The following is a 21,868-nucleotide window of genomic DNA, read 5'->3' as shown; positions in this document are numbered from 1 at the left end:
GGCGGTGGGTTCCGCAGCTCAGAGAGAGGGGGATTTCTGTGCTTGTTTGGGGAACTGCAGATGCTTCCATGTGGAAGGGTGCTAGGTTGTAGTTCCCTTGCAATTGTGTGTGTGGGAGGAGGGATTGGGTTACAGGCGTATGCGTCCATTTGCAGTGCGCTATGGGTTAAACAGCAACGCTTGGCTACTGGTTGCTGAACTAGAAGGAGTGCAGAGTGGAAACTGATTTCCAGTCCCTTTTGTGTGCATGTTTGACAGGATGGGAAGCAGGTCGGTAGTTCTCTCCCTGTGCTGTCTGTGTCACAAATACTGTCATTTCTCCACAGCAAGACATGCACATGGAAGAGGAATTCTGGAAACCACAAACTGAAATAATCAAAACGTTTCATTTTTTAAATTTCTAAATTAAAATCTGCCTGGGAGCCCGAACTCTGAGGTTCCCAGCTCTGCAACAAGGATCCTGGAAGCCCTAAAGTTGCTGATGCTGGGGTAGTCGATCAGGTGGGCTGCTAAGGAGCCAGGTGGGGGAGCTGAAGGAAAACCAGGCAAATTTCTAAACCATCAGGTAGGCAAGGTTCCATCAGAAGATATGTCAAAATTGACACACTTCAATGCCTTTGCTAACCCTGGCCCATGTCATAAGAAGGGAACCTGTAAATACAGACCAGTGTCTGACTAGCACTCCTGTGTGGCCCCCCCTTTATTACTTGGTGTCAGAATAACACAGCTGGAGTTAATGAAGCCACCTCAATTCCTCAGTCTGGAAGAGAATCAAGCAGAGAAGTGGTGATCATGTAACCCACTGGAGAGTGTGTGTTACAGGTCGCCTTTCTGCCAGACCACAGAGGATACGAGCACCTTCAGAGCTTTAGCAATTCATGCTTTTAGCTCTGGAGGTCTCCAGCTCTATTCCTGCTGTATTGGCTACAATGGCAGCCATCAGAATTGCACCATTTCCAAATTTTTCAGTCAGCACATAGTATTGAAGAGAAACTGGAGATAGTAAAATCTTTGTGTTCCTACATGAGGCAGACCCAGAAGCACTGGAGATGTACAATACAGGCCTTGTCTACTTGCAGACTGGCACTAGTTTAACTAAAGGTATGGTTTTAAAATGACTTAGTGAAAGCAGTACAAGTTTGTGTGTAGAGCAGGCCACGTTCCAATGGATTCTTCAAACTGCAAAAGGTCACACAAATGGAAAACCCCCAAATACACAGGCCTTCTACTGAGTAAGAGGTATATTAATATCTCAGCAAAGTTATCCCTGATTTGTCCCAATCACGTCTGAGGATAGTACAGGGATGGTTGGCAAGAGAAACAATTTTGGGAACTAAAATAAAATTTTGTGGAAGCATCTGTGCTAAAATAGTTTGAGATTAACAAAGAACCAAAGATCTCAATCAATGCAAGAACATATAGGTTAGGCTGTCCTGCAAGATGATCATGTACATCCAGTATGAAATTTGCAATACATCTAGGAAACAGAATAAAAAAGGACCATTGAAATCACATGAGATTATTGATTGCTCTTGGTCCAAGGTTGGTGCAGATGTATTTGAATTAAACAGAAAAAACTTCTTAATTCTATTCATTTTTTTAAAAGATGCTGTCGCACAACACTTCAAGTAACAATGTAATAACATTGTAAATGGCAGTTTCTGCACTAGGAGACTTCAGGTGTATATCAGAGAGTGACCCTACAACTCATTTCAACAATTATCTTGATTATGTCTGTTCAAGCACACCACACCAATTCATTATTGAATAAGTTAACAGAAAGGTCTGTACAAATAGAAAAGTACCTGATGGACAAAGCCCTGTCAGATTCAAGTGATCTGTATATTCATAAGAATGGCCATTCTGGATGAGACCCAAAGGTACATCTAGCCTAATATCCTGTCTTCTGACAGTGGCCAGTGCCAGATGCTTGAAAGGGAAGGAACAGAAGAGGCCAATTTCAAGTAATCCATCCCATGTCATCCAGTCCCAGCTTCTGGTAATTGGAGGTTTATGGACACCTGGAGCATGGCATCGAGTCTGACCATCTTGGCTAATAGCCATTGATGGACCAATCCTCCATGAACTTTATCTAATTCTATTTTGAACCCAGTTATACTTTTTGGCCTTTATGACATCCCCTCGCAACGAGTTCCACAAGTTAATGGTGCACTGAGTGAAGAAATATTTCCTTTTGTTGATTTAAACCTGCTGATTGTTAATTTCACCAGGTGACCCCTAGTTCTTGTTTTAAGTGAAAGGGTAAGTAACACATCCCTAATCACTTTCTCCACACCATTCATGACTTTATAGACTTCTATCATATCCTCCACATCAGCCATCTCTTTTCTAAGATGAACAGTAATAGTCTTTTTAATCTCTCCTCATATGGAAGCTTTTCCATACCCCTAATCATTTTTGTTGCCCTTCTCTGTACCTTACCCAATTCTAATAAATCTTTGAGACGGAGTGACCAGAACTACATGTTGTATTCACGGTGTAGAGACACCCTGGATTGATAAAATGGTGTTATGATATTTTCTGTCTTATTAGCTAGCCCTTTCCTAATGGTTCCTAACATTGTTAGCTTTTTTGACTGCCACTGCACGAGTGGGTGTTTTCAGAGAACTATCCACGATAACTCCAAGATCTCTTTATTAGGTGGTAACAGCTACTTTATACCCCATAATTTTGTATGTGTAGTTGGGATTATGTTTTCCAAAGTGCCTTACTTTGCACTTATCAACATTGAATTTCATCTACCATTTTGTTGCTCAGAGAGACAAGGTGGGTGAGGTAATATATTTTATTGGACCAACCTCTGTTGTTGGGAGAGACGTTTTAGAGCTTTTGTTACTCTGTCACCCAGTTTTGTGAGATTCCTTTGTAACTCTTCACAGTCAGTTTTGGATTTAAGTATCCTGAGTAATTTTGTATCATCTGAAAATTTTGCCACCTCCTTTTCCAGATTATGCGTGAATATGCTGAACAGCACAGGTCTCAGTACAGATCCTTTGTGGGCCCCACTACTTACCTCTCTCCATTGTGAAAACTGATCATTTAATCTTTGTTTCTTATTTTTTAAGCAGTTACTGATCCATGAGAGGGCCTTCCCTCTTCTCCCATGACTGCTTAGTTTGCCTAAGAGCCTTTGGTGAGGGACCTTGCCAAAGGCTTTCTAAAAATCCAAGTACACTGTACCGAAAAGGTCACCCTTGTCCACATGCTTGTTGACACCCTCAAAGAATTCTAATCGATTGATGAAGCATGATTTCCCTTCACAAAAGCATTGTTAATTCTTCCACAGCATATTGTGTTCATCTGTATGTTTCATCATTCTGTTCTTTACTATAATTTCAACCAATTTGACTGGTACTGAAGTTAGGCTTATCAGCGTGTACTTTTCAAGATCACTTCTGAAGCCTTTTTTAAAAATTGGTATTCCATTCTTAGACTTCAGAAAGCATGTGATATTCAAAACAATCACCTGGGCAAAGGTTCAATATGCCTCCCCCTCCTGCTGCCTAGAACAGAGGTTCTCAACTGCAGGAGGCATGTTGGACTTTCGGGGGGAGGGGAGGGAGAGTATGGTGAGCCTTCTGATGGTTCAGTGATTATGATAGAAGTGGGAGGGCCAATCTCCAGATCACACCACCAGTCACTCAGGAGTGGCTTGGCCACTCCTCTGTCAGAGTGGAGACCGGGCCAAATCTGAGTGTGTTACATTGCGACCTGGTGTTTGAGGGGTTGGGGGGGGGGGATCTCAGCACCATTCTTTTTTTTTTTTTCCTGGCGGTGAGGGGAATCCCTGAGATGGGGGCTCTGTGCAAATGCACCTAGTGCACATTGGTTACTCTGGGCCTGCCACCAGTAGTTAAGGCTCTAATCCCATTCAAAATCTAAAAAACTCTCCGTTCTCAAGTAATTAACTATGTTTATTTAATCCTAGACACAAGGTGGGTGACATAATATCTTTTATTAGACCAACTTCTGCTGGTGAGAGAGACAAGCTTTTGAGCTTACACAGAGCTCTTCTTTGGGTCTGGGAAATGTACTCAGGGCATGTCTACACTACAAAATTAAGTCAACCAAAGTTACATCGATGTACAGCTGCCACAGTAATTAAATTGCTTTTGCATAGCTACACTATGCGCCTGGTGCTGGCGGTGTGTGTCCTCACTAACAGCACTTGCATTGATGCAAAGAGTAGTATACCGTAGTAGCCATCCCACCGTACAACTCGCCACCATCTGGTGCAGGGTGTTTTGGGAAAGGTTTGCAAAGCCTCATGGGGGCAAACGAGTCACGCAGGGGTGACTGGGAACATGGTTTCAACGTCCCATGATGCAGTTTTCTCCATCCCATAATATTGTCTGCATCCCACAATGTTTTGCACCTCTTTTTCAAAAGCCCCACAAACCTGTGTGTCCACTAGCTCTGTGAGAAACATGGATCCTGCACTGCTCTTCAGTATTGTGCTGACCGTGATGAACACAATGCACTGGTCCTTCAGTATTTTCAGAGCTGCCAGAGAAGCTGCGAGGGATATGTCGATGCCTTGCAGGCTGCCTTGCTGACAGTCAGAGAGGGAAACAATTCAAGGTTGACGTTGGCATTCATGGAGCAGTTTCAGATGGTGGAGCGCCGGTTCTGGGCCCAAGAAACAAGCACTCCCTGGTGGGATCGCATTGTTATGCAGATATGGGATGCCGAGCTGTGGCTGCAAAACTTTTGGATGCTCAAGGCCACATTCATGGAACTATGTGCGGAGCTCGCTCCAGCCCTCCAGTGCAGCGACAACAAAATGAGAGCTGTGCTCACGGTGGAGAAGCGAGTAGCAGCCACTGTGTGGAAGCTGGCCACGCCGGATTGCTACTGATCAGTGAGGAATCAATTTGGAGGTAGGAAATCCACCGGGGAGGGGTTGCTGTGAGGCAAGTAGGCAGGGCTATGAACGACTGATTCTTTGCAACGAGCCAGGAGATTCTAAATGGTTTTGCAGCAATGGTGTTCCGAACTGGGGTGGGGCAATAGAAGGCACAGATATCCCTATTTTGGCACCAAATCACCTTGCCAAGCAGTATATCAACAGAAAGGGCTACTTTTCTATGGCATTGCAAGCGCTGGTGGATCACAGGGGACATTTTACTGACATCAGCATGGGATGGTCAGGGAGGGTGCATGACACACACATCTTTAAAAAAATAGGCCTGTTCAGAAAGCTGCAAGTAGAGACTTTCTATCCAGACTGGAGGATTACCACTGGGGATATGAAAATGCCAGTAGTGATCCTTGGAGACCCAGCCTACCCCTTACTCCCGTGATAAAGCCATACGCCGGCCACCTTGTGTGCGCAAGGAGTGCTTCGATGAGAGGCTCAGCAAGTGAAGAATGACAGTTGAATGTGACTTTGGCCATGTGAAAGGCCACTGACACTGTCTACTCACGTGATTAGACTTTAGTGACATGGTTACAGCTGCCTGTGCTGCGCTTCATAATATCTGTGAAGCAAAGGGGGGGGAAAGTTTCCGCTTGGGTGGAGCATGGAGGTGGAACGCATGGCTGCTGATTTTAAGCAAAATGTGGCCTTTTTTGCATTCCCTCCTCCCCCCTTTAGTGATGGGAAAGGGTGAATAGGAATGTCTCTTTGCCCTTCTCTTATTTCAGAGGCCTGTTTATTATCACCTCCTACACTTCTAATTTCCAAAGTCTTCTAATCGCTCCTTGCCTCAAATTCCTGGTCCTTCCCCTTTACCGCTAATCATTTTACTTGCCCTTCACTTGACTTCTGTGATTTTTTGTTATCCTTGTTAATTACGTCATTCCTGTTTTCCCGTGTTTACCCTTCTGTTTGTACCTGCACACCTCTGCTTGTTTTACAACCACCTAGAAACGCACAGTGACAGGGTGTTGAAATGGCTTAGCTGGTGAGAGCTAGATAGCCGTCAAAATGCCATGTTAGTTACACAGGTCCTGCTGACTGAGGAATTGGCTCGGACACCCAGTCACCTAGAACTACCCAGGTTCCTTTACTGTACTGCCTCTGCTAACTGGGGCCCGAGAGCAAGGGAGCAGTGATTGGCTGAAGGAGATTACTTCCATTCTGTGTGGATCTGAGTGAAGAGATGGAAACGTAGCTACATTGTGGCCTCTTTCTTAGAGTGAAATACCCAGAGCGGGGAAATAGTATTGGAAAATATATTTGGAAAAGGTGCTTAAGGCATTTGTTCTCTGGATCAGCAGCTATATCATCTTGCAGGTATGAGCTCATCATCTCTCACAAGGTAAAGGCACTTCCCTCCGACTCTCACAAATAATCCAATGTGATAAGAGGAGTGGGGTTGCTGATTGGGTCCCTCTTCCCCTGAGTCGGTACTGAACAAATGCCCCTCGCGTGGCATTAGGGGGCTCCTGTGCTTGTAAAATTAAGTGCATCCCTACCTGTGGTTACTAAAGATCTGTGAATTACTCCTCTGGTAACCACCCTTTTATCCTTGGAGGTGCCATAAGCCTGCCAATCAGCACTGGTCAGCAGTGCTTGTGGTAACCCTTTGGTTGCCGGGCCAACATGGGGTACATAGATTCAAGATCTGAAGGCAATTCTGCAGAATCCTAAGCTGTTTAACAGTCTGTGTATGCAAATACCCGACCGTGAAATGCAGTCACCTCAGGGATGGCAGCTGTTTAACACCACTCAGCAATGGTGCCCCACGGTTAAGGAGAGGAATTCAGAGCAGGGTATAAAAACATAGATGTAGTTATATTAGATGGAAAGTGAAGGAGAATACCGAGTCTTAACACTTCTTAGAGTGTCACCCTCAGAATAGGCCACAAGGCTGTTTTCTGGATATTACGACATATTCTATTCAGTCTAAGTTTCCATTAAATAGAATACGCTTATCATTTTTGCTGAAGAAGATAACATTCTAAATTTAAACTGCTGCAGTAAATACGTAGCTGGAATATACGGCATGTTACTGCACAAACTTGCGGGGAGCAGGCATTCCGCAACTGTACAGTTAAATGTGTGTTATAATTATAAAATTGGCTGAAACAGACAATTTCCATGTAAATGTTTAACTATGAAATTCTTGAGAAGACCACAGTAGCTAACCTTCTGTCAATCCCTAACAAAAAATAATTGTGCAATCATTTTGCACAAAAGTGTTACACATATTTTGACTTTTGCACACTTTGGGCAGATTTTTTAAATAAATGTTAACTGAATATATACCAAATGTATGGCTACTTTTTCATCACATATTGTTTTATGGTTTGTAATTCCTGAATATCTATAATCATATCCAAATGCATATGCAGTACTGCATATATTGCTGACTATAGAATATGTACTAAGTTTTAAAATCTTTCTATTGCTATATTGGACAATATGCAACATTAAACACTCGGCACACTGGGGGTTGTACAGTTAATGGTATTTTCAAGACATGTGTAAATGATATTTTTATATGATTCTGAATGTGAAACTATTTAATTTATACTTTTACTCTGTATAGCACAATACCCTACTATGAATGAACAAATCAACTTGAATTACAGCTGTTGTTGCTGGAACAGTCCAAAGGGGAGAAAGAGGGCTCCATAAAGGGTTGTGGGATAAGGAGAGACAAGGAAAAAAAAGTGCGTGGGTTGGAGTCACAGTTGGGAAAACGTGAAGAAACAGCTGTATCCACTTGAACAGCAGGTAGATAAACAGAAATTAATTATATGAGCTGGAATTTGCCTGGGACACTGGCCTTCTCCATACTACATCATGGTTTCCTGTTGTGATCTACTGAGTTAGATGGCATGATGCTGACCACAGTTTAGCTGGCAGTGTAAATCAGGACAGCTTGTGTTCAGCACTCTGTCAGGGGAGTATGATTAAACCCACAGGTGAGGGACACAGGGCTAAGCACAATTTGTCTCGCTCCCCACTGGCCGCTAAGTCATGGTCAGGACTGTGTCATGAAACACGATGGGCCAGATCCTCAGCTGTAGTGCACTAGCACAGCTCCATGGACTTTAAGGCATCTCTGTCAGTTTACACCGGCTGAGCCCAGGGCCCAGCGACATGCTATAATGTGAACAAGCCCACAATGACTAATTGACACCACAGACAAATGCAAAGGGACTTATAGTGATCACAGGTGTGTAGTGCCTTTTTTGCATCTCGTATGGCCTTTCATATTGCACATCTGCTAGCAGCCCAGTGCCTCGTAATCTCATTCTGCAAAGCCCTATTTCAGCACTGACTCAGAGCAAAGAATGCCTCCTACACCAACACCACCCTACGGTATATCTACAAAGTATTTTGGAGTGAGCCTCACAGCCTGAAGCTTGGGCTCTGAAGCCTAGGAAACAGGGTGAGGTTAAGGTGAGGTCCACAACTTCAAAGCACTGTCTACACCGCTATTTTTAGAGCACTGGGGCAAGTCCTGCTAGCTCGAGTCTATTGACCCAGGCTGGGAGGTTCGCTCCAAACTGCTGTGTGGACACACCCCAAGTCTCCTGTCCCAGCAATGACTTTATCCCACGCAAGGCCCCATTCCAATCACTTTAGCTTCAGATTCATCTAAAAAACACTCCTTAATTTATCTGAGCATAAGCTTTCGTGAGCTACAGCTCACTTCACTGAATGCATCCGATGAAGTGAGCTGTAGCTCACGAAAGTTTGTGCTCAAATAAATTTGTTCGTCTCTAAGGTGCCACAAGTATTCCTGTTCTTTTTGCGGATACAGACTAACACGGCTGCTACTCTGAAACTCCTTAATTTGTGACTAATGAAAGCAGAAGGGTTCACGTCCTGCAGGCCAGTAGAGAAGGAGCACAGCATAGGATGGAGGGGGAAGGTGAGGACACGAATACATTTTAATTGCTCTGCTATCTCTCACTCATTCGCCGGGGACAGAACAGAGTCCCGGCTTTCAATTATTTCGGTTGAGGGCACACCAAGCAGTCATTTCATCCTGTGGCAGTCAAAGGAACGAATACCAAGTACGACCTTTCATAGAGCAAACTGCTTTCCATGTGCTTTTCACTTTTCTTTGGCAAAATTTGGAGTGACTCAGAGACCCTGAGTGTAGCCATTGCAAGCATAGGTCATCCTGGGTAAACTTCCCACTCACAGCATGTGATGACTGAGGTCCATTTGCCAGAGCTTTCTGGGGGAAACCCACAAAAGGAAGAGCAGGAGATGGTGCAGAATGCATAGGCAGAGGGGTGATGGTTCCCAGCGCTGGAATAGTAGGACGGGCTACAGGTCAGAACTCACTAGCACTGGCAGAACTGTATGTTGTTTCCAGAACTAGAGCAGTCATGGGAGCTGCAAATGAGGTTCCTTTGTAAAGGTGTGTTGGGAGCCCCCTATTGTATTTACGAATGCAGAGATGGAAGCTGCATCTATAATTACTTTTGGCCTCTGGCTACATTTTTTCACAGAATCTTTTCTGACTTGCTTTGACTGCGTATTGATGTGCCAGTGGGTGCATACTGCCAAGAGACGCCCAAAATAATAGCGCTCATTACATTCCCCTCTGCCTCCTAATTACGTCACTCTTCCCTATGCCTCTGATTGAGTCTAGTCGTGAAGATGTCAGCTCCTACCCAGTGGAGAGAGCTTGTTTCTGAAGGAAACTCCAGTGCCATTCCTGCTCTTAGCTGTGCAGATGGCGGACAGCCTGGATGGTGTTCTTTTAAGGGCCAAGGCTGAGCTGGACAGACCACAGCAGCATCATGTCATGTTTTAAAAACGCTCTTTGAAATACTGCCCTTGGAGGTTAGAAATGAGGCTAACCAACCCTCCCCTCTGGTGAATTCCAACTGCCAACTCTTACCTCTGTGTTCTGTTCTCACCTGTTCATTTGTTGCTGATTCCTCCCTTGTTGACTCCTCTGTGGTGATGCCCAAACCTGCCTGTCCAAGAAATTTTCAGCTCCTCTGACCCTATGCAAGGTTGATAGGTGTCATTTGCGGTTTAGTAATGGAGTTCCCTCCCCTGACTAAAGTATTGGTTTACAGCAAAAAGAATTTACATGAGATGTAGTGCATGTTGGGACAGCGGACGCTTTGGGAAGCTTTATGTAGACCTCCAGCTCGAGTGGATGGGTTCAATAGCACTCCCATTTCTTTAGATTAATTTGGTAGCATTGTCACAAACTTCTTGTGGTTTCCATGAGCACATCTACCAACCAGTGTCCAAACACTATAAAGTCAGACTTAACCCATGGCCAGAGTACCTGCCCACTGGTCTGACTTACCATGTGTTTGCTCTTCCTGAATGTGACCATGGCTGACAAGTGAACTGGTTCCCCCCTCTGAGACTGCAGGAAGTGGCTGTCTCAGATGAGTCAAAAGTTGCATTCCCCCTCACACACACACGCACCATGAAAAGAGAACAGGAACTTACATGCCAAGGCTGCAGAAAGGAAAATTCAGGCTAAGCATCAGGTGAAGGTTTCACAGTATAGTGATGGATGATGCTGCCAGGGGAGATGGTACATTCAGTGGACTCATGATCTCAGAAGAGACTGAGCACTGAGACTAGAACCACCTAGTAGGGAATGCTGTGTGGAATAATAAAAGCCGGTCATGCAGCTAGAGAGGTCCCTTCCCACAGTAATGTATCAAGAATTTTGTATATCATGGAAAGGGGCAACACAAGAATCTGAGAACACACCTTTTCAGCCTTCTGAAGCCAGGCAGTTACACAGGGCCATGGAAGAAAAGTGAGAGCAATTTTACAGCTGGAAATTGGGATGAAGGCTTTTCCTTCTCAAATGTTCACTGGGATGTAGGTCATGGTAGCAAAAGCAAGATAACAATTACACATAAGGGAAGGATAGCTAGTTACCTCACATACCATCATATATTCTGCTTTCCATCTTCATCTGCTGGAGAATAGGAGGATAGACGTGAAGACCCCTTACTCATCCCTCCATTCTAAGGGGTTTATGTATCAAAAAGTGAAATATGGGAAATTAAAAGGAGCCCAAAATGCTCAGGAGCAGAATTAAACAATGGGGCCCAGGGACTAGTGAGCTAGAGATGAAAGAATTCTTCTCCCATTTTGGTTCTGGAGTGAAAGCTCTCCATGCCATCCCTCTGAGCCCTCCAGTCCAACCATCCAGAATGGAGTCAATGACCTAAAGGAAAAAGTTTCCAAATTCCATTCCCTTATCCACTGTTACCAAGTAATACAGAGGCAGAAGGCCCAATATGACACTACAACCATGAGCCAGTCACTGGACCTTCATTTTAACTCCTCACAGTCTCCATGCTTTGAGGGGAACATCACAAATACATTACAAAAGCCACTCCCCAGGTCACGTGCGAAAAGAACAAAGACAATCAAGAAAAAGTTCAGATTCTGGATTTGGTTTTGGTTTTGGTTTTGTTTTTTTTAACCCTGATATTTGTGGTAGGATTCTTTATTTTTGAATATAAAGTGACAGAAATAATTTGCTGTTAGAAAAGAGAAAGCATCTTCGACAATTTACAGATTTTGTACATCACAAAGTTTTTCTTGTTTTGTGTTATTTTGTTGTTATTCATTTTTCTTTTCTTTTTTTTTTTTCTTGTCTAAATTTTCTTTGCATCATTTGAACAATGCCAAACTGGAAATCTGTACATTTCACAAAAAGCTTTCTGCCCAGAAAACAGCCTCCAATGAGTAACAAGACAAATCAAAGCGGGAAAAATCAACTCCTTTCTTTGTTTTCCGGGAAATCCATTTGCTTATATATATATATATATATATATATTTATATGTATATATATTATTTTTCAAGTTCAAACACCAAAATTCAAGAGAAAAAGAAAAAAATCCTAAAGCTGTCTTCCGCTCTCCCCCTCCAGTATCTGTCGATCCCTGCTTGTCTGAAATTAGAAATAGCTATTTACAGAAAAAAGACCGGAGGGGGGGGGCTCAGTGGTGAGGAGGATTGGGAGAAAGAAGTGTGGTGATTGGTGGGGGGAGTGGGATTCGGGCCTCAGAGAGACGAGGCAAGCCTGAGTTCAAGTGCGCTTTCCCTCAGGAAGACGCTGTGCTGGGAAAGTAACAACAATGTCTCCTTCCCCCAAGTTAGTTGTGGGGGAATTGCCTTTATGGCTCTTTGCCTCGGCCCCACACTGAATGCATTTTCATGACTGCCGCCCCCATCCCCTGCTTCTGTCATTGTTGCTGGCTATGACAGGGATTATGCCTGCAGGGGGCACTGGGACTGCATTCAGAGTATATTGTTTCACCTCCCTACTCCCAACCAGAATAGGTAGCAGTCCCAATATGCTTAAACACCACCTGGGCCAAGATGGACATTCAGTAACAACACTGTGATTGGTTTGTATCACAACACCGTGATAGGTTTCCCTTTCCTGACTCCCCCTTCCATCCCTCCAGCCCCCCATCCCACCCCATCCCCTGCCCTCAAGTAATTGTGCACACCAGACTAACTAGGACTGACTTAGAGCAGCCTAAGCCAAGAGCCAAAGAATGAAATTAGTTCTGCCTCCTCCCCTCAACCCCAACCCCACCCATCCCCTGTATAACTTGATCCAGATTCAGTTACAAGAATTCCACAAGCATCAGATGAGAAGCAAAGAAAACACTACAAGATATTCTCCATAAACAGCCATCAGTCATCTCTGTCCTTCCCTTTCTCTCTCCATCCTCTTGACCTCAGTCCCAACCCCATCTATTGAAAAATTTCTCTAAATTAGACAAGTCAGAAATCTCATTGCACAACAATGAAGCTTATAGGTGCCGATGTGAGACTGCGATTTACATGTGATTTTTGTGTATTATAATGCATTCATCAGGAAATGCTATGTAAGTGTGTGTAAATGCAAACCAAGATCTTAAAACAGTTTTACATAATACAAGTAAACAAACTAATCTCCCACTGCACTTGTGAATGTTAATATAAACTAGACATTAACCATTAAGTTTAAGTAATATTTCTGGTTGGGAAAGCAGTGGCTTCCATGGTTGTCCAAGTCATATGTGTCCTTGAAATGCAGTTGAGAAACATCCAAGACATGTGTCCATTAGACAAGCAAATTGCTCCTTATTTTTGAAAGCTATGTAAATGTCATCTTTTTAGTCCGTGAATTCTTTTTAAAAAACAACCTAACTGCTATGGACTAATGTGCCAGAACTTAAATGTAAGAAACCTCTGAAGAGTGGCAGAGCCATAGTGGATCTGTAAATAACAGCATACAGAGTTTAAAGGACACCCTCAGGTCGTTTAGGACTAAAAATCAGATTTAGGCTACGTCTACACTAGAGACCTTCCGCAGGCACAGCTGTACCACGATCACCGTGCCGCTGTAACGGCTCCCGTGTAGCTGCTCTATGCTGACAGGAGAGCGCGCTTCCGGCCACATAATTAAACCACCCCCAATGAGCGGTGGTAGCTATATCAGCAGGAAAGCGTCTCCTGACGACATAGCGCTGTCCATATTGGTGCTGTTGGTGGTGAAACTGATGTCGGTAAGGGGGGTGGTTTTTTCACATTCCTGACCAACAAAAGTGCGAGCGTAGACATAGCCTCAGTTTCGTTAAAAAGGGTTTGGGGCACTTAATAGCTCACAGAAATGTTTTCCTGGTCCCTTTTTATAATTCAACACAATAGAGTTTTGTTTTGTTTTTTTGTGGAAGTGCAAGGAGTTTATTTGGGGTTTGTTTGTTTTTTGTTGTGGGGGGGATAAGTGTGTGTGTGTGGGGGGGGGTTGTTTAATTCAAAAGCATTCCTTGAAACTCAAGGTAGAGAAGCATTGGCCTAGTGTATGGAAACTAGAAAGTTAAACTGACTGTTGAAACAGACCAGCCTAGCTTCAATGAACCAAGCTGAGCGAAATGCCAGACTGGATGAACAGCATCAGTGTTGTTAAGTAAATGAGAGATGTTCTTGATTAACTCTTTCCAAGGTAATGCTCATAGGGGTTACTATACATTAGTAACACAGACAAGAGAAATTATTTTAAATATAATACCTTGACAGCCTGCTTTTAAAAGCCAGATGTTTGTGACAGTTTGACAAAAAAGCAACAGACACACGCCTAGGGTGACCAGACAGCAAGGTGAAAAATCGGGACGGGGTAATATGAGCCTATATAAGAAAAAGACCCAAACATTGGGACTGTCCCTATAAAATCAGGACATCTGGTCACCCTACGCACGCCGAAGAGCATTTGCAAATGGTAAAATAAAATCCTGTTGTGGGATTCTTCAGAGACCAGAACCACTCTGAATTTTCAGACTTAGTGTCAGTCTTCCTAACAGTCCTGATGCTACTCCCATTGAAGAAAACGGACAGAATCCCCTTGTGTTCAGTGGGACTTGGATCAGGTCCAAAGAGGGGTGCTGCTGAGCATGCAGGCACCTAGCCCCTGCAGGGTTGTATCCCGTACACATTCACCTTCCTCCTCCCTCAGAAAGGAGAGCTAATTAACCACACGAGAAAAACCTGGGCAGCCAGTGGAAAGTCTGTCAATGCAAGTTTGTGATGGGGTCAAAGGCTTTTTCCATTCCCTCAGATCTTAGGCTGGGGGAAGGAGGAATGAAAAGAAGCTGGGAAACCATCAGGCTATGTGACTGGTGTGATTTCTCTGTGACCACTCATGAAGCAGAGACTTTTAATTTTGAGCATGGCTTTGTGAATAATACCATTTCCCCTCAGTCACCCAGATCACAAGTACACACACACACACCACCGGCCAGTGAAGCAGTCTTTGAGAAACTTCCTCTTTAAGCTTTGCAGGCAAACAATACAAGCCAGTGACCAGGGAGAATTAAGACAGCACGTTGGGAGATTCCATTCAGAGGATGCACCCAAAAAAGTTTGGCTGCTGATCCAGAGATTATCTAAACCTCATGATGCTGGGCCTGCAAATCTCATGACAACACAGCTTCCTGGGTGAGATTTCCAGAGCTTACAAGATCTGGTTGAGTCAGAAACACCCGTGAGTCCAGGCTTTTCTCACAGTGCTGTTGGTATTTCCACTTTTGTTCAGAGTCAGAATGTGTGGGGGCAGCACGAGCCTGAGGAAATGACTAAAACTCCTAGTGTACAGCAATCATTTTCTTTTGGGGCAGGTGTGGTTTAGATGAATGAGCGCAGGACCAGAGTGAGGAGCACCTGAGTTCTGTCCCTGCCTCTGCCACTGGCTTCTGTATAAATCGTACAAGCTCTCTGCCTCAATTTTCCCACCTGTATAATGGGGACATTACTGCTTATGTAACTGCATCCCACTGTGTTGGGAGTCTTAGGGTGTGTCTACACTGCAGTGAAAAACCCGCAGCTGGCCCATGCCAGCTGGCTCAGACTGCGAGGCTGTTTCCCTGCAGTGTAGACTTCTGGGTTTGAGCTGGAGCTCGGGCTCTAGGACCCTGTGAGAAAGGAGGATCCCAGAATTCGAGCTCCAGCCCAAGCCCGGAAGTCTACACTGCAATTAAACAGCCCAGCAGCCCGAGCCCCGCAAACCCGTCAGCTGGCCCAAGCCAGCTGCTGGTGTCTAGTTGCAATGTAAATATACCCTTAGTCACATAAATTTTCCACAGTGCTTTGCAGATGTAAAGGGTCATATCAGTACTAATCATTGTCATTCATAGTAGTATTCTTTTCAAACCTCCAGACAAGTTCAGGCTGACCGTTCATGTTTCAGGTGACCATTAAAGCTGATTCCTAATTTATCTAAACCAGGTCTTCCCACTGTTCAAAACTAAACATCTGACTGAGAATCAATGCTGGGAGAGGTGATTTCTCACTACGTCTGGTTCTGCCCCAGACGCGATTCCGCCATCCGACACTGATTCCTGTCCTGCTGTCGCCAAAGCGTGGAGGCCATTGTTTGTGTTTTTTATTGGAAACGGTTGGATTTCCTGCCCCCTTCTGATTTACCCACAGATGACACCGCAAGTCACAAAAGTTCACCTACTTTACACTCTGTAAGGGAGCTGTGATTGCTTTCCTTATAATTTGTACATCTCATTTATCCGTAAGTGCATGGTATGTAAATGTGTACAAAGTAAGATTTTAAAACATTTGCATAATGTATGTAAACTTATGGCATCTGTCAATTTACTTAACATAAATGCTAATATACGCATATTTACGCTTAACATCAAGATTGAGAGCTTTTTGAAGTAGGGACTTTGGATAATATTTTCAAAAGTCCCTAAGTCACTTTTGAAAATGGGAGTTAAGGTGCTTTTGAAAATTTTAGCCCTGTTTTTCACACCTGCTTAGAAAGCACCTAGCACACACCAGGCACATTCCTGATTATTAATTAAAAATGGTATTGATAATGACTTTATACCCATAAATAATTATAACAGCATGATTAGGAGGGATGGCAGCATTTTAAATAAAATAATATTTGATCTGAATCTTCAGCCACTGCTTGTCCAAAACATGAGCCTCAAATCTTTGCTGAAGTCTGATGACATTTGATTCCCCTGCTCCTCACTTCTTCCCATGCCTGAAGTTGCCTCTACGTTTCCTTGTTTTGGCCAGGAATGGCAGGCCAACAATACTCTTGAGGGGTAGGCTGCTCTGTGAGTATTGCCAGCCTGATCAGAAAAAGGGTATCCTGAAAATCTTCCAAGAAGGCTTGTTCTGTTGTGAGTTCCACGCCAACGTTGTAGACTCTAGAGGGTTCAAATAGTTCAGATGATCTTGTTTGTCAAATGCCCAGCCACTGTGGTATCTAGGCACTTAATTAGCATTATAATACAAGTTATGGGAGACATTTTCTAAAAGCTCTTAAGAGCCCATTGAAAGCCAATAAGTTTTTGTGCACCTAAATCCCACCGGTGCTTTTGAAAATCTCCTCCCCCCTACCTGTTCAAAACCCGGTGCAAACATTAAGTAATTGATCTTCATGACACTCCCCAGAAGTATGCTTTGGTTTCCTACCTGTAAAAGAGGACTAACAAGGCAAAGGAGTGAAATGACAGGGACCAGATTAGACCCCAGACATGCCTGACTCTGAGTCCTAGGCTTATTCTTCCAGCTCCTACTACCCTCGAGGCTGCAGCTACACTGAGCTTTCTTCTGAATATCTCCCACTGTCACCGAGCTACCAATGCAGCTCCCCTCATGCTAGCAACAGTGGGCTGGGGTAGACTGCTGGTAGCATTCTTACATGCCATTAACCCTGCCCAGAGATGGTCTAGGTGGTCAGAACATCACTGGCTCACCTGTACTAGCCCTCCCATTGGTCTTGGCCTTGGGGAAGCTGCCTTGTTATTGCAGCAATGGGGGAAGATTTTTCAGAAAAAGCTCAGGCCTATTATGAGCATCCAGACTTCTGGGTGCTGCTTAGCCAAACCTCTGCGGAGCCTTTGGAAGTCTGCCCGTCATTAACACCCGCCACCGTACTGAGAGAGTAGTGACGTCCACAACATGGGTCCTTAAACTGGGGATTGGAACCATCGACACCTCCAAGCTGAGTGTGCCAGCCGAAGAGCTGCCTTGTGTTACCGCTGACAAGCAACTTCATTGTTCACACAGTGTGAGGAAAGTTTGCCTGAGTTTCAAGTGAGTGGCAGAAAACCTGGTCAAGAAATTTCTCTCTGAAAAAGCCCTGAAACAATTCAAAATTCCTCTGCATGCACACGCCCAGGCCGTGAGAGAGAGGCATTCACCCAGAGAATGTTACTTAACATTCCAGAGCGAGTCCTCCTCTGCTAATTGAAAGACCGTGAGTTGCTGCTGAAGGGCAATCGCTTACCCAGTGCTTCACCTTGAGATGGCAGCTTTGGTAGCCAGGCCTGTCTCTTGCCTCTTCAGCAAGAACAACTAATCAGAGAGTAGCAGAGACAGTTTCCAAAAGCCTCTTGGTTTTTAATCTAACAGCTTAGATAAGAAAGCAGCCCATGAAGCCCTTCCTTGTAGAATAGAAAGGTGGGGGAGTGCGTACTTGACAGCCAAGATAGTGCATGGAAAGCCACAAGATGGCTGGAATGAGAGCATGGGTAATGAAGCTGAAAGAGTATTCCCCAAGCAGATGCTCTGATACGGTGGCTAGAAAGCAGAGAGAAGTGGTCAGTCCACTATGGCAAGTACTCTTTGGTCCAGAATGGGATGCTGCTCTCTTTGTCTAGATATGACAAGGATGAGCTCAGGTAGCTGAAGAAGTCTTGAGCTTCTCTTATGAAATATCTTATACTCAGATCCATCTTCTGAAGGGAAATCAGACTACGTGGAAGAGTTCCAATAGTTCCAAAAAGAGCCCTCAGCCTTGGTAGTCCAAGGAGGAGTCCTGGAGCCATTCTCGGGGGGCAGGCAAGACTAAATTACAGAGCCCCAGCAGTCTAAGGAAGAATATCGTCTCACAGGCAGCTCTTCAGTAGCCACCTGTATATGTTTCTAATGCAAAGCCAAATTGAAAAGCCAGTCTCTGCTGGCTGAATCTCTGCTTTGTGATGGACTGCCCAGGTCATCCATTAGGAAAAATGAACCCATCAATAGTCTATATTAACAAATAAACAATAGACAGTCCACAAAGGATATCTAGGGGACAGGACGGTTCAAAACCCCATGACTCCTGGCTCCTCCATATGGGTATCCTGAAAAGGAATATGGCATCCAGCTAGCCTGGCTCAACTTCCTCCCTAAAAATTCTGGAGTCTGGACACTGGTGTGGGGAGACAAGGTGCATGAAAGGCTGTCTTAAGAAGTATGTTCCTCCCCGTCTAAGGTGAGAGCAAACGACTCCAGTGAATTGCTGCTGGCACAGCTGGTGCTTCTGTTAGCCAGCTCAACCAGTCTAGGGAAGATTGGCTCAGTGGGTTGGAGGCTGTCTCAACCCTGCGGGTGTCCTCTCCCATCCCCATGTTGCTATCCTTTCCAGTGATGCGAAAGCAAGAGGTGGCAGAGCTGAACTCTGGACATGGCAAGTGTCTCTGTGTTAAACTTGCAGGCAGGCCTAGAGAACGGCCAAGGCCCCTCCCTCTGGGATCTGAAATGTTACCCGTGGAAGTCAAGATTTCAGCACTTTGCCCAAAGGGCTTCTTTAAGCTGATTCCCCTCTTTTTCCCCAGGGCTGGATTCAAAATTCATTCCACGTAGACACAGGATTCCACTCAAGGTTTTACTCCTCCTGGCACCTAGTCACATTGGAGGTAGCTGTCCCTCCTTTGCACACACACTGGGCTACATTCTTGCCTGTGGAGAGAAGTGTTTCTCATTGCGCAGGACATGGACACGTCAGTGAGAAACTTTACCACCTCCTCCTGGCAGCAGCCCTTTTGCTGGGAGGCCGACAGCCCCTGGGTATGAACCACAGAATGCCTTTTTGATACTGAAGAGCTCTCCGTACACTTTCTTTATGCTCCTCTTCCTGCCATAGCCCTCTCCCCGGCCTCTCTCGACCCACAGGGCAGTCAGAGTCAACTGGCCCAAGGGGAAGAGGTGGTCGCCTCTCAGACTCTATGGGATGGAAAGGTGGCAGGAGTCATAGAGCGCCAAGTCCTCATCTGCCATCAAGGGTGATCTGGGTAAGTGCTCCTCTCACCCTACACCATTCACTCTAACTGGGGACCACATGCAACATGCTTGCCCAGAATCCACAGAAAGTGGCATTAACATCTCACTCTGGTTCCCCTCTTGTTCCACAGTCCTGCCAAGGGAGACCCATCAATGTATTAAGCTGGGAACCTTGTAAGAGTGCCAATCACAGGGAACCTTTGGTGGGAATTTTCCAAGCCAAGGATAATGTTTTGCATGTTTCCCCTCACCACCCTCAACTCCTAAGGTGTGGATGCAGCCCCTAATTACACCCCAAGAACCAACCAGCTTTTGTCACATAGGATGCGAATCTCCTGGTAAGAAGGGGTGCAACCACACCAGCGGTTTTGGGGGCGTCGGGCCACATTCTGAAGCTCCAGGAAGGGCTAGTGAGGGTCGATCAGTATGAACTATTTTTATAAGCGTGTGAATGGTACCAGGTTCCCAGCATGAGAAGGCAGGAATAATCCCCTTCCCCTCACTCTCCTAACAACAGTGAGACCCCAGAGGTACGTCACTCCTCAGAGGGAGGCAGACCTGCCGGTAAAACTGACAGGGAGCAATTGGAGGTGAGGTACCAAGGGTAACTGTCCAGACACTTAAGAACGTAAAACATAAGAACAGCCAAAGTGCATGAGATGAATGGTCCAGCTAGCCCAGTAGCCTGTCTTCCCACAGTGGCCAATGCCAGGTGCTTCAGCGGGAATGAACAGAACAGGCAACCATCAAGTGATCCATCCCCTGTCGCCCAGTCCCAGCTTCTAGCAGTCAGACATTTAGGGAAACCCAGACCATGGGGTTGCATCCCTGACCCTCTTGGCGAATAGCCATTGAAGGACTTGTCCTCCGTGAACTTATTTAATTCTTTTTTGAACCCAGTTATACTTTTGGCCTTCACAACATCTTATAGCAACAAGTTCCACAGGTTAACTGTGCACTGTGTGGAGAAGACACATATTGGAGGAGCAGCCTCAAAGAAAAATGAATACTAGTAACTCGCTAAATGCCAACAACTGGAACTTCATCAGGAGAGAGTTTGACCCATGCTGTGTCTCTCTACAAGCAGCTGGGCCCAGATCCCAAGGATCCACTCTTATTCCAGCCAGGGGATCAGCTGCCTTTCTGAAGGTTTGTTGGGCAGGGAGGAGCCAGGCAGAGAATAGGACAGGCTGGTGGCAATGGAGGCTGGCTGACAGTTGGTGAGTCACTATTTCAGTGGGTGGAGTCTGGGAGCATGTATATGAGGATGGAAAGTTAATAAGGCAGAAGGATACATTTATTCAGGCCCATAAAAGTGAAAAATTGGGGTATATTTTCAATGTAGCAAGTGCTGTGCTTGCCCCCTAAGCCCAGTATCACCATTCCCCTGGGAGAAGGGGAGATGGTTACAGCTCTGCTGATGCACAATTAACTTGGAAGGTAAGCTCAGGAGCAGCATCTGGAGTCTCTGATTTACACTCAGATTGCTGCAGGGGAACGAACATCATGTTCTTTGAGGAGATGATGGAGGGACGCAGCACCTCCTTTCCTCTCAAGATTCAAGGGGCCACTATTACCTTTTCTCATGAGGATTCAGGGAGCCAACACCTCTTTCCCTTTAAGGTGGCAGTGCTATATTTGCTTTTGGGGTGCACATTTCTTCTGGGGAGGAGGGTCAGCAGTCTAACACCACAATTTCTTCATGATGTTTGGGGAATTATTGCCATATTTCCTAAAGGAGCTGAGGGCCCAACATCTAGTTTTCTCCAGGTTTTGGAGAGGAAGCATTTTCCTTTGGAAGGGAGGGAGAATTGGAAACAAATGTAAGGTTTCTTCAAAGGGGACCAGGGAGGCAGTTCCTATGTGTCCTCAGATGGATCTGTGCCCCATTTCTCAGTGGGTAGGGGTAGAAAAGAGGAGGTCAAGTTAATTACAGGGAGGCTCGTGCATCATATGACAAAATTAATGATATATGTGTGAATACAATCTTCATACCCCTGGCCTCCCTGCTCCCTACATCCCTCACCAGTACTGCCAACTTCAGCTGCTCAAAAATCATAAATGTTGGATATTTTATATTTCTTTTTTTGATTTCTGAGACTTTCTGGTCCATTCTTTTCTCTTCCACAATGAAGGCTAAAAACTTACTATTTAAAAAAATGAAAGCAGAGATTCTCGCATAATCACAGGACTCCAGGAACTGGGGCTTTACGAAAAACATCAATATTGAAAAACTTGAGATAAAATCACAAGATTTGACAACACTGCCTCCCTCTCTCTTTCTCTCTCTCACTCTCTCTCTCTCACACACACATGCACGCCCCACTCCTCTCCTACCCCTTCATTTCCCTCCAAAACAACAACCACAAAAAACCTCT

The sequence above is a fragment of the Chelonia mydas genome, chromosome 1 (assembly GCF_015237465.2).
Source record: "Chelonia mydas isolate rCheMyd1 chromosome 1, rCheMyd1.pri.v2, whole genome shotgun sequence".
Lineage (NCBI taxonomy): Eukaryota > Metazoa > Chordata > Testudines > Cheloniidae > Chelonia > Chelonia mydas.
The sequence above is the reverse complement of the archived record's forward strand: the minus strand, read 5'-3'. Positions refer to the sequence as shown.